Source organism: Eupeodes corollae, chromosome 2, assembly GCF_945859685.1.
Source record: "Eupeodes corollae chromosome 2, idEupCoro1.1, whole genome shotgun sequence".
NCBI lineage: Eukaryota > Metazoa > Arthropoda > Insecta > Diptera > Syrphidae > Eupeodes > Eupeodes corollae.
Window position 1 is genome coordinate 61,385,686 of NC_079148.1, and position 17,350 is coordinate 61,403,035.

The 17,350-nt window shown below is 33.6% G+C and overlaps 1 protein-coding gene across 1 annotated transcript in view; it reads right to left on the reverse strand.

Moving 5' to 3' along the window:
- Window positions 1–17,350, reverse strand: part of LOC129944277 (allatostatin-A receptor) — a 412,899-nt gene that overhangs the window by 208,650 nt on the left and 186,899 nt on the right. The window contains exon 3 of the mRNA XM_056053612.1: window positions 8,087–8,126. The gene's annotated coding sequence lies outside the window, so the exon portion shown is untranslated. The remainder of the gene's footprint in view (window positions 1–8,086; window positions 8,127–17,350) is intronic.

Sequence of the window (17,350 nt, forward strand, 5' to 3'; positions counted from 1 at the left end):
TTTCTATAAAATTAAATTGGTTTCAAGTCAATATTTTTAATTTTTGAAAAGACATTTGAGTCGAAAATCAATTTTTATTAAGTTTAGTAATGATTTTTATGTTTTATAATAAAAAATTCAATTCAGTCTTTTCAAAAATACTACTGATTGTTGAAAACTTCTATTTTTTAAAAGATGAAATAAGTTTAAATCCATAATCTTTAATTTTTGAAAAGATACTTAAGAAAATTTTTACCAACTTTAACAATAACACCAAAGATATGTTCTTCGAGCTCTAAGACAAAATATATGAACCGTGTCCTAGCTACGATATTAAAATAGTCCTGGCCGATTTTAATGCCAAGCTAGGAAAAGATGACATCTTTAGTGAAATAATCGGGAAAAACAGCCTGCACGACAACACTTCCGACAACGGATTCAGGCTCATAGATTTTGCTGCGGGGCGAAACGTCATGGAAGCCAGCACACGTTTCCAAACCTCAACATTCACAAAGGAATTTGGACTTTTCCAGATCAATCTACCGTCCATCAGATTGACCATTTTGCGATCGACGCCAGACACACCTCCAGCATTATGGATGTACGAACTTTCCGAGGAGCACTTCGGATCTCCAGACCCAAGGCAAAACAGGCAGGTGCTAGGAGAAGGTACAACGTCGAACGGCTACAATCGCCAGAAGTCGCCAAATCCTTTTCCGAACGAGTTACAAGTAACCTCTCTCGAAGTTCTCTGCCACCAAAACAATGTATCGAATACCAGTGGCAACATTGCCAAGATGCAATTAGAGAAGCCGCTTCTGATGTACTGGATTTCAAACAGCCACTTACAAAAAAAGACCCTGGCTTGATGAGGAATGTCGGCAGACAAATGGAGCCAAACAACAGGCACGCAAAGCGTCGGCGCTGCATAAAAGGACGAGAGCTGCTCGTGAGCTCTATGAGCAGAAGAAGCGAGAGGAACGCCGACTTTTCAGAAGGAAAATGAGAGGGCATGAGAAGCGTGCGGTCGAAGATGTAGAGAGATATAAAAGCAGGAATGAGGTTCGAAAGTTTTATGAACAGGTCAAACGAAATTCACAGGTACATAAACCTAGAACCGAAGGCTGCAGAGACGAAAATGGAAACATCATAGTGGAACCACAGTCAATGCTGAGGATATGGAAGGACCACTTCTCCAGACTGTATAACGGCGACGAAGAACTGAATTCCGCTGTCACGCAGGATGATCCATTCAATATAGACGACGAAAGCCAACAATCCATATCTGCCATATGCCATGAAGTCTTATAAAGCCGCTGGAGTGGATAGCTTGAATGCCGAGCTCTTTAAAGCAGCTGGAGATAAGTTGGCTAGGAGCATGCACCATTTATCTGTAAGATATGGTCGGAGGAAAATATGCCCGATGAATGGAACCTCAGTATTGTTTGCCCGATACTGAAAATAGGAGACTCTCTAAACTGCACCAACTATAGAGAAATCAGTCTACTTACCATCGCCTATAAACGTCTAAAGCCCATCATCAACAACCTGACAGGTTCTTATTACTGTGGTTTTAGGATAGGAAAGCCCACATTCGATCAAATATTCACATTATGGCAAATCCTGGAAAAAAAATCAAGAACATCAAATCGACACCCACCATCTTTTCATCAATTTCAAGGCCGCATATGACAGCATCTACAGGGACGAGCTGTATAGAGCCATGTCTAGTTTTGGCATCCCCGCCAAACTCGTCCGTTTGTTCAGGATGACCATGAAGAATTCACGCTGCTCCATAAAGGTTGGAAACAACTTAACAGAACCTTTCGTTGTCAAAAAAGGGTTCAGACAAGGTGATGTGCTGACATGTGATTATTTTAACATCGTGCTTGAAAGAATAGTGCAGAGCTCACACGTAAACACTAACGGCACTATCTTTCAAAAGTCTGTCCAATTACTAGCATATGCTGATGACATTGACATAATCGGAAGAAAGACTTGGTCAGAAAAAGTTGAGGACAGACATATAAAAACACCAGCGCTGAGATCAAACGAAGAATTATTCTTGCTAACCGCTGTTTCTTTGGACTTAAAGAGCAAATGAGTGGTAAAGTCCTCTCTCGAGGGACCAAAGTGTTGCTATATAAGACTCTTATCTTCCCCGTCCTGCTTTACGGTGCAGAAGCATGAACTATGACAAAAGCGGATGAAAGCACCTTGGGTCGCTTCCAGAGAAAAGTTCTCCGTGTGATCTACGGTCCCGTATGCATTGAAGGGGAGTGCAGGAGAAGATGGAACGACGAGCTGTACGGGCTGAACAGCGACGTAGACTTAGCCAGAAGGGTAAAAGTCCAACGACTAAGGTGGCTGGGTCACTTAGAGCGCATTGAAACCAAAGCTCTGGCCCGGAAAGTCTTCGAATCCACACCCACAGGACAGCGCAGTAGAGGAAGATGGCGGACCAGGTGGAGCGCACAAGTGGAAGGTGACCTAACCCAACTTGGAGCGTGAAACTGGAGACATTTAGCTAGGGACCGAGCTAGATGGAGAAGTTTGTTGGGTGAGGCCCTAGTTCACACAGGATTGTAGCGCTTCCTTACTTAAGGTAAGGTAAGTAAGTATAAGAAACCCATTAGTTGATTTTGTTTTCAAAATTATATCATGTCACAATGCAACAAATTTTATTGAAGTTGCTAGCACTATTGGTTCGTGACATATCTTCAGTTAACAAATAAAGTCACCCAGTCCTTCCCAAACGTACTTTTTACAAATCTTTTATTAAGATTCTAAGGATCTTGTAACGTCGAGAAACGTCAGTATTTTTAATTCAACACCTCAGATCGATTATAATAACTTCTTATGGGAAATTAAAAATATAAAAACTTTTTACTTGCGACATGTAGGAACTCGATATTTTAATTAAACGTGACATGAAAATGGTAGAAAGTCGAAAAAATGGGTCCCCTGGTTCTGGCCGTCTCTCTGTTCTTGAGACTTTAACTCAAACCATTAAGACGATTGAGATTAAGGTTTTGAGCTATTTCGCGTAAGTAGGTTTTTTCGTTTTTTTCTTAAGATTAAAAATAACAGTCTCTCAATTTTTTTCAACCGATAGTATTTATTTAACTTTCTCAATTTTTTTCTGAACTTAGATTCTTTTAATAAAAAAAAATAAGTGTAAAATTCTTAAACCGAAGTTGAAAAACTGTACAAAATTTATTTTAAAAAAAATCTAACGATTTCCGAAAATAAAAACAATAAATCAAGTATTTCTTGATTAGCTAAATGGAATTAACTTTTTAAAAACAAAATTATTTATTGGTTAATTTTTATATTCTTTAATTTTAGAATTTTAAAATATAAGTTTTATTTGTATACTGAGTCTTTGGATACCGGAATAGGTTCGTGCGATCTACTCGTGTACTATATTTTTGGTTCATATTTTTGCAGTTTTTAAGAGGCTCGTGACTTGATTTCTAATTTCTCCTATTTTGAAAGTATGGTTTGACCTTTTCTAAAATTTCATCAATGGCGAGAGGATTCTTAAACTTGGTAACTTGTTTTATGTTTAAGGCAATTGCTTAAATAATTCAGATACAAACAAACCTTTCATAAAATAGACCTGGACCGCACTCTTTGAACCACACATATAATTGCCTACAATATACTAATGACTTATGGTATAAATAAAGGTTGAGCTTGAATTTGGGATTATGATTATTTTTGTCTTTAAGCTTGCATCCACATATTGCCCTTGAACATTTATTATGCTTTTTTGAACTCAATTTAAAGGCTACCTTCATTAATTTAAATTGGGTAAATATTATGAGTTTAATAAATTTGAGTTTTTATTAATTACACAAAATACGTACACTCAACAAATAAAATGTTTTAATTTTGCGAAGATATTCCCATAAAATGTATCCTTAAAATTAATATCCAGTTTATTAAAGTTTGCAAGTTTACTTTGTTATTTAATTTCCCTGGACTTTCAATATTAATAAAAAGGTTTCTCTATTTAGGTTATTTCGAGCAATTTAAATAAAAGTTAATTTAATTTTTCCCAAACGATCAAAGACAAAAGTTAAATAACAAAAGTTTATGTGATTCTTAGTTTTTTTCTAGGAATCGAAATCTGAAAACTTTAATAGTTTCCTGTTATGGACATTAAAATCTTATGAGTTTATGTCAACTAAATTAGACATCTTATCGCACACACAAAAATTTAAGCATGTGTATGTTAGTATGTGAAATCAACACAAAATATTCAATCTAGCTGTGTAGAGGTTTATGTCTAAATGTTCATATGGATGCCTTAACAAGTTTCTATAGCTTGGAATTTCTCCATTTTATACGCCTCTCGTCCTCTTGAGTATTGACCACTCGAATTAAACAATGTCACGTCGTCGTTTTGAGAAACTATACACATAAGTAAGGACATGTGTTTCTGACACGAAACAACTTCCTATAATACCCAACCCAATACTCAAATCACATATAACATAACCCTGAACTATCTTAACGACTATAGTTGATTAGTTTTTCGTTATTGGACTAGATGTGATTTAGTCAGTTTTTTCAATTTGTATGGTAATTTTTGAAAACCCACACTTTTGTTTTGTAAACAATTTCAACAGTTAAAGACAAGGTCTTGAGCTCTGAAAATTATATAACTTAATTAAATTTGATGGTCTTGGGTGTTGATATTTTTTCATTCTAATAATGAAGTTTTGAATTTTATTTTCTTGTGCAGAAGATACATCTTGCTGAGATGCCGTTATAGAATTCATCCTTCCATGAACCAAAGTTATTCAAGGCTGAATTCAATGTCGTATTATATTTAGCAGTTAATTCTTGCCAATCTTTAAACGGCGTCTAACAACGCTGAAGTGCAATCATGAGTACTTTTCTTTGAAGATTATTATCACATCTCTTAAATCTTAAATCTTTGACAATATAGTCTGCATTTTCCTTAAGGTTTTTTAAGAAAATTGGAGGTAGGGCATATTCGACATATATAGCATAGTTAGTTTTGTTTAAAGGGACCTAAAATACACGTTTGTAGAAATATCTCTGGATAACTTCAAAGTCTTCACATACTTCGTAACCATACACTTCGTTAGCATAACCTAGTCAGCTTTTAATTGTTGCATCAAATACTTTGAATTTTACCATCGGTTTGATATATTTGTTATTAAAAAAACTTGACCAAATGCAGCTAATGGCTGATTTCGCAACTGATGTTTTATCGTTTATATGGGGTCGTATGTTTGAATTATGTGTTATTATAAAACCTTAGTAATTAAAATTTTTAACTTCCTCTATTCTTTCACCATTAAGATTCAAAGAACGGTCATTTCTGAACGGTTCCAAGAACTGTCTTATGAGATCTAAAAACCATAATCTTCGACTTGATGTATTTATTTGAAGATTCCAAGAATTACAATACTGGTTAAGTTTGTTAATTTGTAGTTGGTGAGTTACCGGATTATCAGTAAGAATGACAAGGTCATCCGCATATAAGCAAATCACCATAATATACACCCCCTGGAACACTGTCTCTAATGTCGTTAGTAAAAAGTAAGAAGAGCAAAGGACTCAAAATGCAACCTTGCGGGACACCGGCTTTCGTTTTAAATTGCTGCGAAGAGCTTCTACCATTAAAAACTAAAGCTGTTGTATTTGAAAGAAGTTTCTCATATATTCTTAAAAATTTTGTTGATAATCCAACATTTGCTTGCTTGAAAAGTAATAGTTTTCTGTTTATAGTATCAAAGGCAGCTTTAAAATCTACAAACAAAACATAGAGAATAGTTTTCTTAGCTAAAAAACGGTTAGCGACATTAGTTAGAGTACAAATTTGATCAACTGTAGAGACCCTGAAAACAACTTATTTTGTTGTTTGTTTCAACCCAAGGTACAAGTCTAAGACATATCATCTGAGTAAACAGTTTTCGTAATGAATTGAGAACAGAGATACCTCTGTAGTTTTCGGGGAGATTAGGATCTCCTTTTTTATAGATCGCTAAAATGGATGACTCTTTGAAATTTTTTGGTATGTCTCCGATGTTGAACACTCGGTTAAATAAGAACAATATATGTTCTAAAAATTGTGGGCTGGTATTTTTCAAAAACTCGACTTTGATGCCATCTAAAACCGAAACCTTATTGTTTTTCAATTTTTCTAAGGCAAAAGTCTAGTTCTTTGATGTAAATAAAAGGTAACGCCAAACATATGTAAGATTGGTTAAAATCTACTTTTGTTAGTTTTTCGAAATATGAGTCCATCATGTCGGTACTAATTGGAAAAACATTCGATCTGTTTAGGTTACCTAAAATTCGTAAATTTTTCCAGAATTATTTAGCATCCCTGCATTGAATCATATTAAGAAATATTTTTTGCACAAACTGTTGTTTTTTATAGAGGCATAGGTTTTTATAAGTATTATTCGCCTTCAGGAAAGATATTTCAAGGCTGAGTTGTTAGTTTTCCTTAAGAGTTTCAACCATTTAAAAGATATTTCTCTGCTTTTCCTGCAAGCATTATCATACCAGCTGCACTTGTAGAAAATGCCTCTGTTTACTGAGTAGGTGACACTTGACTGTCTTATGCTTGTAAAAATAGACTTAGTTTATTCATCGATTGTAATTCCAAACGATAGTGAAAGATCGATTGAATGTTGATTCCGATTTTGCCTATAAATATCATATTTTGTAACAATCCAACGCAATTGTGAATAACTGATATCGTTTGGTTCTTGAAAAGCAATAAGTTGGGATTTAAACTCACAAAAGACACAAATGGGAAGATGTAATGAATAGTAATCAGGGATAACGTTGAAATATTTTACAATATCAAGCCAGTCACCTTTGGCTAAGCAATAATCGATAACAGGCCAACCTTAACTGCTAATAAAAGTAAAGGTTCCTAGATTATCACTTTTTGATACTCCGTTCAAGACAAAAAACCCAAAATCCTCTATTAACTCGATTTAGTAATTACCCTTCGAGTTTGTACAGTTATCAAATGAGTTTCTTCTGCACGAGAGATGGTCAACATTCATAATAGGTGTGTTTTCAAATTCCTTGTGTTGACAAAAAAATTTGTAAGGCTTCAAACTCGAGGTTCCATTTATCCAAATTCAAATAAATTGGGATTATTAGTTAATATTATGTGTTGATTAAACAATCTATTGTAACTTTGTTTTCACTAACTTTATACTTAATTTTTTTTTCGTAATATTTTTAATTCCGCATACATATGAAGTCTTTATAAACTGAATATTCGATTTTTGTTGTAATCAGTTCGAAAATGATGGGGCGACTTTTGAAAGACCCTAGAGTGTAAATTATTTTCGTTTTTGTAAGTATACAAGTATACAAGAGACTAGGCGTATTCTCAAATGACTTTTGCAGAAGCTGTATGGACGAGGAAGAGGAGGAAACAGTTCTTTATCTTCTCTGCACATGCCCTGATCTAGCTCGAAAACGCAAGAATTACCTAGGAGAATTCTTCTTTAACGATCTAAAAGATCTAAATCATATCGGTTTAATCAGCCTCTCACGTTTCGTAAGGGACTCAAGCTGGTTCCATTGAACTTAGGAGGAAGCCTCAAGATTCATGTGGTATCACAATGGGCCATTAAACTGGCCTAAGTGTGTCCGTTTCCATCTTGGACAGCCACTATAACCTAATCTAAGTATACAAGTTCGAATTCGTTCAGGATAATTTTTTTCTAGAATCATATTTCAAGAACAAACACAGATATTCAAATCAAATAAATAAATTCGGTAAAATAACATCGAGAAATGCGGAAAGGGCTTTAAAACAATGAAGAGGTTGTTTTTTTTCACTGCAATTTTCAAATATGTAATTTTAAAATTTCGGTTGGTGTGAAATAACTCACGAACCCATAAGGTTTAGATGAAATTTAACTGTACACAATATACAAATATCAGGTGCAAGTATTAGTTCTTTTCATTCTGTAATTTTCTTTTTTTTCCCACAAAAACTGAACCAAATCTAGTTATGATGTTTTTATGTTATTTTATTAAAAATTTAAATCATTGGGTTGATAAATTTATTAAAAAATAAAGTGAAACATACCTTTTCGATTACCAAAAATAAATTAGTATCCAATTTTATTCTGAAATGAAGAAATAAACACATTGTATTAACTTTACAAATACAAAAATTTTAATTATTATAAACCAAATATGTTTTCCTTAAAGTAATTGTACAATATATTTAAGTACGGTTTTTAAATGTTGTTTTAGTGGAAGTGTATTGTTTTTAAAATAAGTTACCCCTAAGGCCGATTTCTTAACAAAGTTCTTATCTCTAAAACACGTTATTTTTGTTGTTTGTTCATTCAAAGACTTCATTGAGTTCTTACTCATTTGTTCATTTAAAAAGGTAGAACTCTGATTTAGTTGGATATTTTGATTTATTAGACCCTACAATTTAAGGGTCTGGGATAGATATTAAACCCGCCATTCACGACACAAAATAACTACGCAAATAGGGGTTGGTATGGTACAGATTGTGTGACGTGTGCGTTGTGAATGGGGTCGTTGGTTAATTCAGGTTCGTCAACTTTTGTAGATATTTTGTGACATGAATATGAAAATCTCTACAACTACTCATACAAAATTTTTGGATCTTTCTAAAGCCAAGAGTCTTGACTATGACAAATCAAGGATACGACTGTTTAATTAAAAAAACATCCAAACGTAATTCCCGTGATCTTATGGTTGATTCCTTGTACTGTCATGCTAGTGATCTTAAGTACAATCTATGTCTGTGCCAACTAAAGTAGCCCCCCCCCACCGCTGAAATGACTCAAACACTTTAATGGTTGAGAGTGTCACTGAGCCTTAGTTCTTCAGAGGGTTGTTGTACCACACAATTTTCTGTGAAAGTGAAAGAAAAGATAAATAATTCCCGGCAAAATAACCGAAAAGAGCTCAAGAAAATCCAAGGCGGTCAGAAGTCAGGTGCTCTAGTAAATGACATTTGAACTGTCGCTTCGCGTCGCATGGCTATGATATGTTTCAACGCTTTCGAATGTTTCAATGACTATGTGTCCAATACTTTTCGAAATAAATCTATCAAAAATTTTAAATTTTCATAGCTGTTTCCAAATGCCAAATAATGGGTTTTTCAATATGTGCAGGCAGATGTTGAAAGGGAATAAAACAATTAACAAAACTATTTTTATTTGAAGGGCGCATGAATGCCATTAAATGTGGAATATGAAATTTAAATGCTTGGCTCGGCTTCTTACGGTAGCACGGATCCCAGTGGTCCAATTTTCGATGACTTTTCCGCATAGATCCCGCTGAATTTGAGCGATGCCCTGTGTTATGTTCACCTTTAGGGCATCGGTTGCTTGTGGTTTATTTTCATAGACCTGCGACTTCAAGGAACTCCATAGGAAAAAGTCTAGTGGGGTAAAATTGCATGAACTTGATGGCTAATTATCACTTCACCCCTGCGAGAGATAACCTTACATCTGAACCCCACACCGTTCACGCAAGATATCAATGGTGGCGTTTATTGTTTGGCTCTTAGCGACTTCCTGCTGGAACCACAAGTCGTCGAGGTCCATATGGTTCAATTTGAGCTATAAGAAATTAGTTCTCATCGTTATGTAGCGCTCGTTGTTGACGGTGACCAACTCACTAACGACATTGTCAAAAAAGTACGGACCAATAACATCGCCGGCCAAAAATTAAAACCAAACGGTAACTTTTAAAGAATGCATTATCACCTGGTGAACCTAACGTGAGTTGGTGTCGTCCCATATACGGAAATTTTGCTTGTTAACAGAGGCATTAATCGGAAAATGCTGCTCGTCACTAAAGTTGACTTTTCGGCCAAAATTAGGGTCCACTTCCAAACGATTCGAGGCCCAGTCAGCAAACAAGCGGCGACATTGTCTATGGTCATGAATGATTTTAAAAATGAAAAGGAAAAAATAAAGAAAATATTGAGCAATAATTAAGACACATAATTTTTTATTAATAAACTTAGAGGCGTTTTTGACATGTTTTTTTTGTCACGTCAAATGTGGGATGAAGTTTTATAATAAAAAAACTAATAAGGTGGCGCAACAGTCCTTTAAAAACTAGGGCCTACTGACTTACAACTCTCACCCATTCCTGTGTAAGAGTAATTTTGTCAGGGATTCAAGCTACCTACAGTTTAAAGTTAAATCCAAAAGGTTTATTTGAGAACGCACTTTTTATGACAACAATCACTCTTGGATGATTTGTCAATTCCTAAAGGAAAAAAGGGCAGTACCCGTAAAAAAAATAACCATGACTCTTAAGTCTACCTTATAAGACATAATGTCGAGACATGACATAAAATCTAGAATGTCCAATATTTACATAGACATTATGACAAAATAAACGTGTAAAAATAACTTAAAGATACCTTAAAGAACACAGATTGTCAATTTGTCAGATTAATATATAAAGAATATTTTAAAAAATACTATTTTCAGAACAATGTCTTCTTAAACCTTACATTTTCAACTATAATTATAGTTTTTGTATCTTGACAATAAGACAGAATACCCAGCCTTATAAATGTCTTTTCATCCTTTATGTAAAATTGCTCTTATCATCTCAAATTCTATTCTCTTTTATCCATTATGTAAAATTGCTTTTATCATCTGAAATTCTGAAGATTTCAGGACTTTGGAAATTGAATGTATTTTGTTAATTTTGGTGATTGCAATTTTCAAAGAAATGTGACGAACAAATGAAATAGAAACAAAAAGCCTTTGATTTTTAACAGATTTGTGAACCAAACTTCGTCAAGAAATTTGTCGTTAAAATCCTTTTTTGATAATAGCTTTTTGAAATATTTAACCATTAAATTATGAAGACGTCACTTTTCAGCGCTGCCAAATTTTTATATTTTTTTAGTTTTCTTTTCGTGAATATTTTTAAACACTTATTTCACTGAAACTTACTCTATAAATAAACATTTAACAAACTAACTACTCTATCAGCTTAAGAACAAAGCTACTTCGCACAAATGTTGAATCTGTGCTTCTTTATGGGTGCAGGACTTGGAAGGTTACTTCAGCCATTACAAAAAATCAGCAAAACTTCTTGAACATCCTAAGGAGTTTCTAGCAAAACCGTATATCAAATGATGTTCTTCATAGAAGGACCCCAACCTATAGACTCTTTAATACGAAGGCGTAAGTGGCAATGGATTGGACATACATAACGATTGCATTGAAGGATAAAGCAATGCAGTGGCATCCGCTCACACAAGAAGGAAGATGAGTTGGACGACCGAGAAGCACATTGCGCAGGACAATAGAGGCGGAATCAGTGTCACAAGGCAAAAGTTGGAGGTAGCTGAAACACATCTCCGAAAACCGTACATGATGGCGAGTAGGAATATTAGAGGCCCTATGCCTCTTAGGGGGTTCCCAACTACCTTAACAGGTCTGAAGACTTAAGCGAGTAAGTTTATAAATTATAAATGAATTATAAATTAGGTGGCGCAACAGTTCGTAGTGAAAGAGGCCTAACAACTTACAATTCTCTAGCATTCCTGTGTTGCGAGTAATGTCAGAGATTGAGAGACCTACGCTTTTTATGCCGAAGCCGAACAGTTAGTTTGAGAAAGCACTTTTCTTGGCAAAAATTAGTCTTGGATAATTTTTCAATCCCTCGTAAGAGACTGTGAAAAAAATGTAGGTGGCACAGGCAGGGATTAAACTCAAGACCTTTAGCATGAGACTCCTACGAACTAACCAGTGAATTTAACTAGTGAATTTAAAAATGTGTGCAAATTTAAACTTTAATTTAAAAAGAACCTTAATATCTTATTTTCATGTTGTATTAGAATATTCTACTTTCAGCTTCATTTCAATGTGAAGTCAAATCTTCTATCCTCATGTTGCATCTCAGGTGAAATGCTTTTCCATATGTTTATTACAACATGCTTTTTGACATTATTTTCCTGGAATGAAAACTTGCTTTACTTTAAAAAAAAAAAAAAAACATTAATGATTATGAAATTTTCTACTTTCGAGAAATTTTTCTTTTGCTTCTTTTGCTTATGATGAGTTTCATCATATCCTAAAGCTTTGAATAATGTATGTGTGTAGGTATGTATTGCATGTATAATTCTGAGATATTTTTTGTCATATACCACCTAAGTAACTATTTCCTACTAAATGTTAGTATATATGAGGCTTCAAATGAGACTTTTGAAATGAATAAATATTTTCCGAAATTATCACACTTTTATTTTACTTTCAAAACTATATTTTCAAGAAACAAAGTTTTTAAGTTTTGTATAAAATAAGCTCAAAGACATTATATTGTTAAAAAACTTATAAATTAGATAAGTTTTGTGATATGGATGATGATACAATTTATTTCAAAACTTATTTGGTTCCAGGAATCAGTTCAGTGGTTTTGAAATTTTATTCTGTAAATTTGTTCTATTACCGAACCTATATTCACACGCAGAAAAGTTATTTATAACGAAATAAGTTGGTGTTTGAAATGACAAAATACTTGAATTTGTTTCATCTTTGGAATGGGTAGATGTGCCTTAATGATGTTTAAAAAAATAGGATAACATTTATGAATGTTTTTCTTAAATATACATATGTAGTAGTTATTTCAGTCCTGACATTTAATAATGATGTACAAGTAACATGCTCAATATTAAGTGATTTTTGCTTCATAAATTCTTTGACATTGAAATTGCTTTAAAAGCTCTTTTTTTTAGTTGCGTGTTGAAACTTACGGATTGCTTGATGGTATTGGGCTAAAGTACTTGGATCGTGGGATTATTGGCATAAGAAAGGTATTTTATTAATTCTCACAAAAACGTCAAAAGGGATAAAATCCCAGCTCCGAGTTCACAAATTGACATAAATGTTAGATAAGTTTCTGCTTAATGATACAAATGTGTCTACAATCGCTGTCCAATACTAACTGTACTTTGCGGATATTCGAGTGTTTTGAAAAGTAATTGGATCAATTGGAAGTTTTTATCCAATAACTCGCTAATGCTTAAAATGTTGAGCTATTAAGACTGATGGCAAGTTGATGACATATGGAATGCTCAATCAATATACCCCTATTTTAACTTCCACCGTTCTGTCAAATACAGAGATTTGTTCTTTAGCCGTACTACGCGAATGGCAAATGCCATACCACACTCTGTTTTTCTGTTAATCATTGCAAAATTGGGCCTTTTGACTGGAATTTGTTCCATCTACCTGCTACGATGGACAATTAACAGTAAACATAATAGGATACCCTTATCTACATAATAAAGCTTAATTTTTGACCGTAACATTTAGTTATATTTCTACTTGAAAACCACGCTTGTAAAAGAACACCCTTGAGTGTTCCGATTCGATTGAAATAATATACTTAGTATTTTCATAGAAAACTAGAAGTAACCATAAGACTCACTTCAAATTGCGCTCATTCTTCAATGTCTTTTTTAAGGATTAAAAAGTTTGACCAGGGGCCTATTTAAACAACCACTTTTCACTTTGCAACTTTAAGAAAAAAAATAATACCCAGCAAATTCAAAGTGCAAAGCCTTTCTTAAAATTTGAAAAGTGAACATATTTTTCACTTTTAAATATTCTAGACTTTATTTAAAAAGTGAAAAGTAAAAGTTCTTCACAAATTTAAAATACAACTTTGCAATTGATAAGTATTTTGAAAAAGTTGAAAAGTAGATTTTTATTAAGATCAAATGACATTTGTTTGTATCTAATTATAGTAAATAATGCAAAACAAGTCGAGTAAACAAAAATAATACAAAATTAATAGCCCATGTCTAAATAGTTTAAACTTCTCTGCAGACGATTGCTTAGCTTATTCGTACATAGATGCAAAACCGTGATGTTTTAACAAGACACAATACTTTTTGTATTGAATTCTTTTTAGTTTTCAATTTAAGAAAACAGAAATTCAATGGTGCTTTTCATTCATAGATAACTCTAATAAATCATTTCCGACATCGAAGTTAATTCTTAGTTTCAGTACTTTTTGGTCACTATTATTAACTTCCCCGTTATCAAAATGTTATTAAAAGCGATTCATTTCTCTAAAAATTATTTTTTTTTGTTTTAACTCTGTCCAATTCTATTGAAGGATGGCTACTAAAACTAAAAAAAAACTCTACAAGGTCGGGCATTTTTGAAATTGAGATGAATCAACGTTATAACTCTGAAATTCAAAGATCAAGTTCTTTTTACATGTTTACTTTTTCATTTTCAAAATGGTTCATATATTTTTTATTAGTTTTCCACAAATTTAATACAAAAAAAAACTCTTATTTCAAAACGAATATTTCTATTTGCATAATACTGGAAAGCTTTTCAAAATTCTAAGTATAATTTACAATGTTTATTGTTTGGAGCATTAAAAAGAACAAACAAAAATTTGCAAGGCAACAAAACTTTTCACTTTTCATAAAAGACTTTGCACTTTACAAATTTTTAGTTTCAAGAAAAATATTTCGTAAAGTGAAAAACTTTTAATAATTTCCTGTTTGGAAACTTGCTTTATTCAAACGAAATTGCAAGCTTTCAAGTTGAAAAGTGTGGGGTGAAATATTCTACCAAAGGATATATATATAGATTGAAAAGTCTCAATTTTTAACTTCCCATAGGAAGCTATTGAAATTGAAGATTTTGAGATTTCTCGACGTTTCAAGGTTCCTAGAGTCAAACTAAAATATTTCTAGAAAGTACGCAAATTTGGTAAAAATTGATAGCTTTCAAATGAATTTCATTCATGCAATTTGAAAAAATTGCATTTCCACTAAAAATCTATTTAACAAAACTAGGTTTTCAAACAAAACTATTCCTTTATATCAAAAATATTGTTAGTAGTTTAAAAAAACTACAGAATACTCCTTATGGAAAGCAACTAAGCGCCTAAAAAGACCTCAGACACAAAACCCGCCGATAAAATCTCAAGATGGTAAATGGATCGGAAACCCGAAACAAAAGGCTGATCTCTTTGCTGAACATCTCGCGAATGTTTTCAAGCCATTCCCAGCAAGCACAGCTACAGATCCCTTACAGTTTGTTGACAGAAACGACGAATGTGAAATACCTTTTGTCACGCTCAAAGAAGTAAGAAGCATGTGTCAACATAAGCTGTCAAACAAAAAATCACCAGGGTACGATCTTATAACTGCTCAGGTTCTGAAAGAAATGCCTCTTATAGCCTTCAAGAAACTCCAATTTATAATAAACGCATGCCTTAAACTAAGATATGTGCCACATCATTGGAAAATTGCGGAAGTCATTGTTATACCTAAACAAGGTAAGCCACCAACAGAAGTTACATCTTACAGACCAATATCGCTTATACCAATCATGGCAAAAGTTTTTGAAAAACTGCTACTTAAAAGGCTTAACAAAATAATTGAAGAAAGAAGACTAATTCCGAGCCATCAGTTTGGATTTAGAAATAAACATTCCACGATAGACCAAGTGCATCGAATTACGGATGTTGTGGAAAAGGCACTTGAAGAAAAACAAGTATGCTCGTCTGTATTCTTAGATGTTGCTCAAGCTTTTGACAAGGTTTGGCACTTGGGACTTGAGTACAAACTGCATAGGGACTTCCCCAGGCAGTACTACGAAATACTGAAATCCTACGTTACGAACCGACTCTTTAGAGTTCGGTACGACCAAAATTACTCGGAACTTAAGAAAATTGAAGCCGGTGTACCACAAGGAAGTGTCCTAGGACCAACCCTGTATCTGTTATATACAAGGGATATTCCAGTGGACATCAACGCTATCATGGCCACCTTTGCTGATGATACTGCAATATTGGTGCCAGATAAATCCGTTACGAAGGCTACACAAAAATTGCAAAATGCAGTCGATAAAGTTAGTGATTGGACGCACAAATGGCGTATCAAATTAAACGAAACAAAATCGACGCATATAAACTTTACAAACAAAAACATAAACAATGTTCCAATTTTTATAAACAGTACAGAAGTACCTTACTCCAATACCGCCAAATACCTTGGAATGAATTTGGATGCAAAGCTTAAATGGAAAGAACACATCAAAAAGAAAAGAGAAGAACTAAACTTGAAGTACAGAAAAATGTACTGGTTAATAGGAAAGAACTCTGACCTATCTATCCAGAACAAACTAATGTTATATAAGCAAGTATTGAAACCCGTTTGGACATATGGCATCCAACTATGGGGCTGTACAAAGAAAACAAATGCTGAACCCATCCAAAAATTCCAAAGCAAGGTCCTTCGTGGAATAATAAATGCCCCTTGGTATATAAGAAATAGCGATCTACATCGTGACCTTCAAATTGAAATGGTTACAGAAGTGGTTAAGAAACACGCTGTATCACACAATAAGCGGCTGCAAAGTCATACTAACTCTGAAATGGAGACCGTATTAAATGTACGAGACAATGTTCGGAGATTAAGAAGAACCAAGCCTCATGAGCTAATGGGTTAAAAGCTACGGGAAAGTGTTATAACCTTAAACTTCCCCCAATGCGATTTTAAAAATTAAGAAATAAAAATCATTTGTCGATCTTTCATAGATTGGTCCTGATTCACCGGTGGTTTTAGTGCGGTAAGAGTCCCACACTACTCGGTACCGATTCTTACCGAGTGTCTTTTGAAGATTTCCATCGGATATAAAAAAAAAAAAAAAAAAAAAAAAAGTAGTTTAAAAATTTTTTAAGAATAATTCAACTCAAAACTTTTTCAACCCAACACGAAAACCTTAAAACTTTTAAATAATACAATTTGACATACGGGATGAGAAGTTATCAGCCTCGTTTAATGTTTTTCAAATTTGACAATGTCTTGCGATTAAATCATGGGTCGTTTTAAACTTAATAAAAGTTTAAAGGTGTAAAGTCATAAGGTCCAAATTTGTGTGTCTTCAATTTAAGGATGCAATTATGTTCTTTGAAGTAACCAAGAGACTCCAAAATCACTTAAATTCAAAAACATGTCAAACTTTAGATTATTAAGGCATGATTTTATTAATACAAAATTAGAAGATCTTGTGTGACTAACGCCCAATTTCTTCACAAAGTTCTAAATTCCCTTTAGAACTCGATCTAGTGCATCTCAGTTTAACGATAGAGCTTGGTTTTTAAAATATTTGGAACTCGGGCATTTCTTCACTTCTCTAGAACTCGATCTAAAATCATCATCGAGTTTTAGGCGCTTAGAACTTGTTATTTTTAGAACCTCGTTTTAAAATGTTTTTGAAACTTTTGAAACATTTGTTGTGCATTTATCAATAATATTCTTTGATAATATGAACAAGGACAATACGAAAGGAAGAAAACAAGA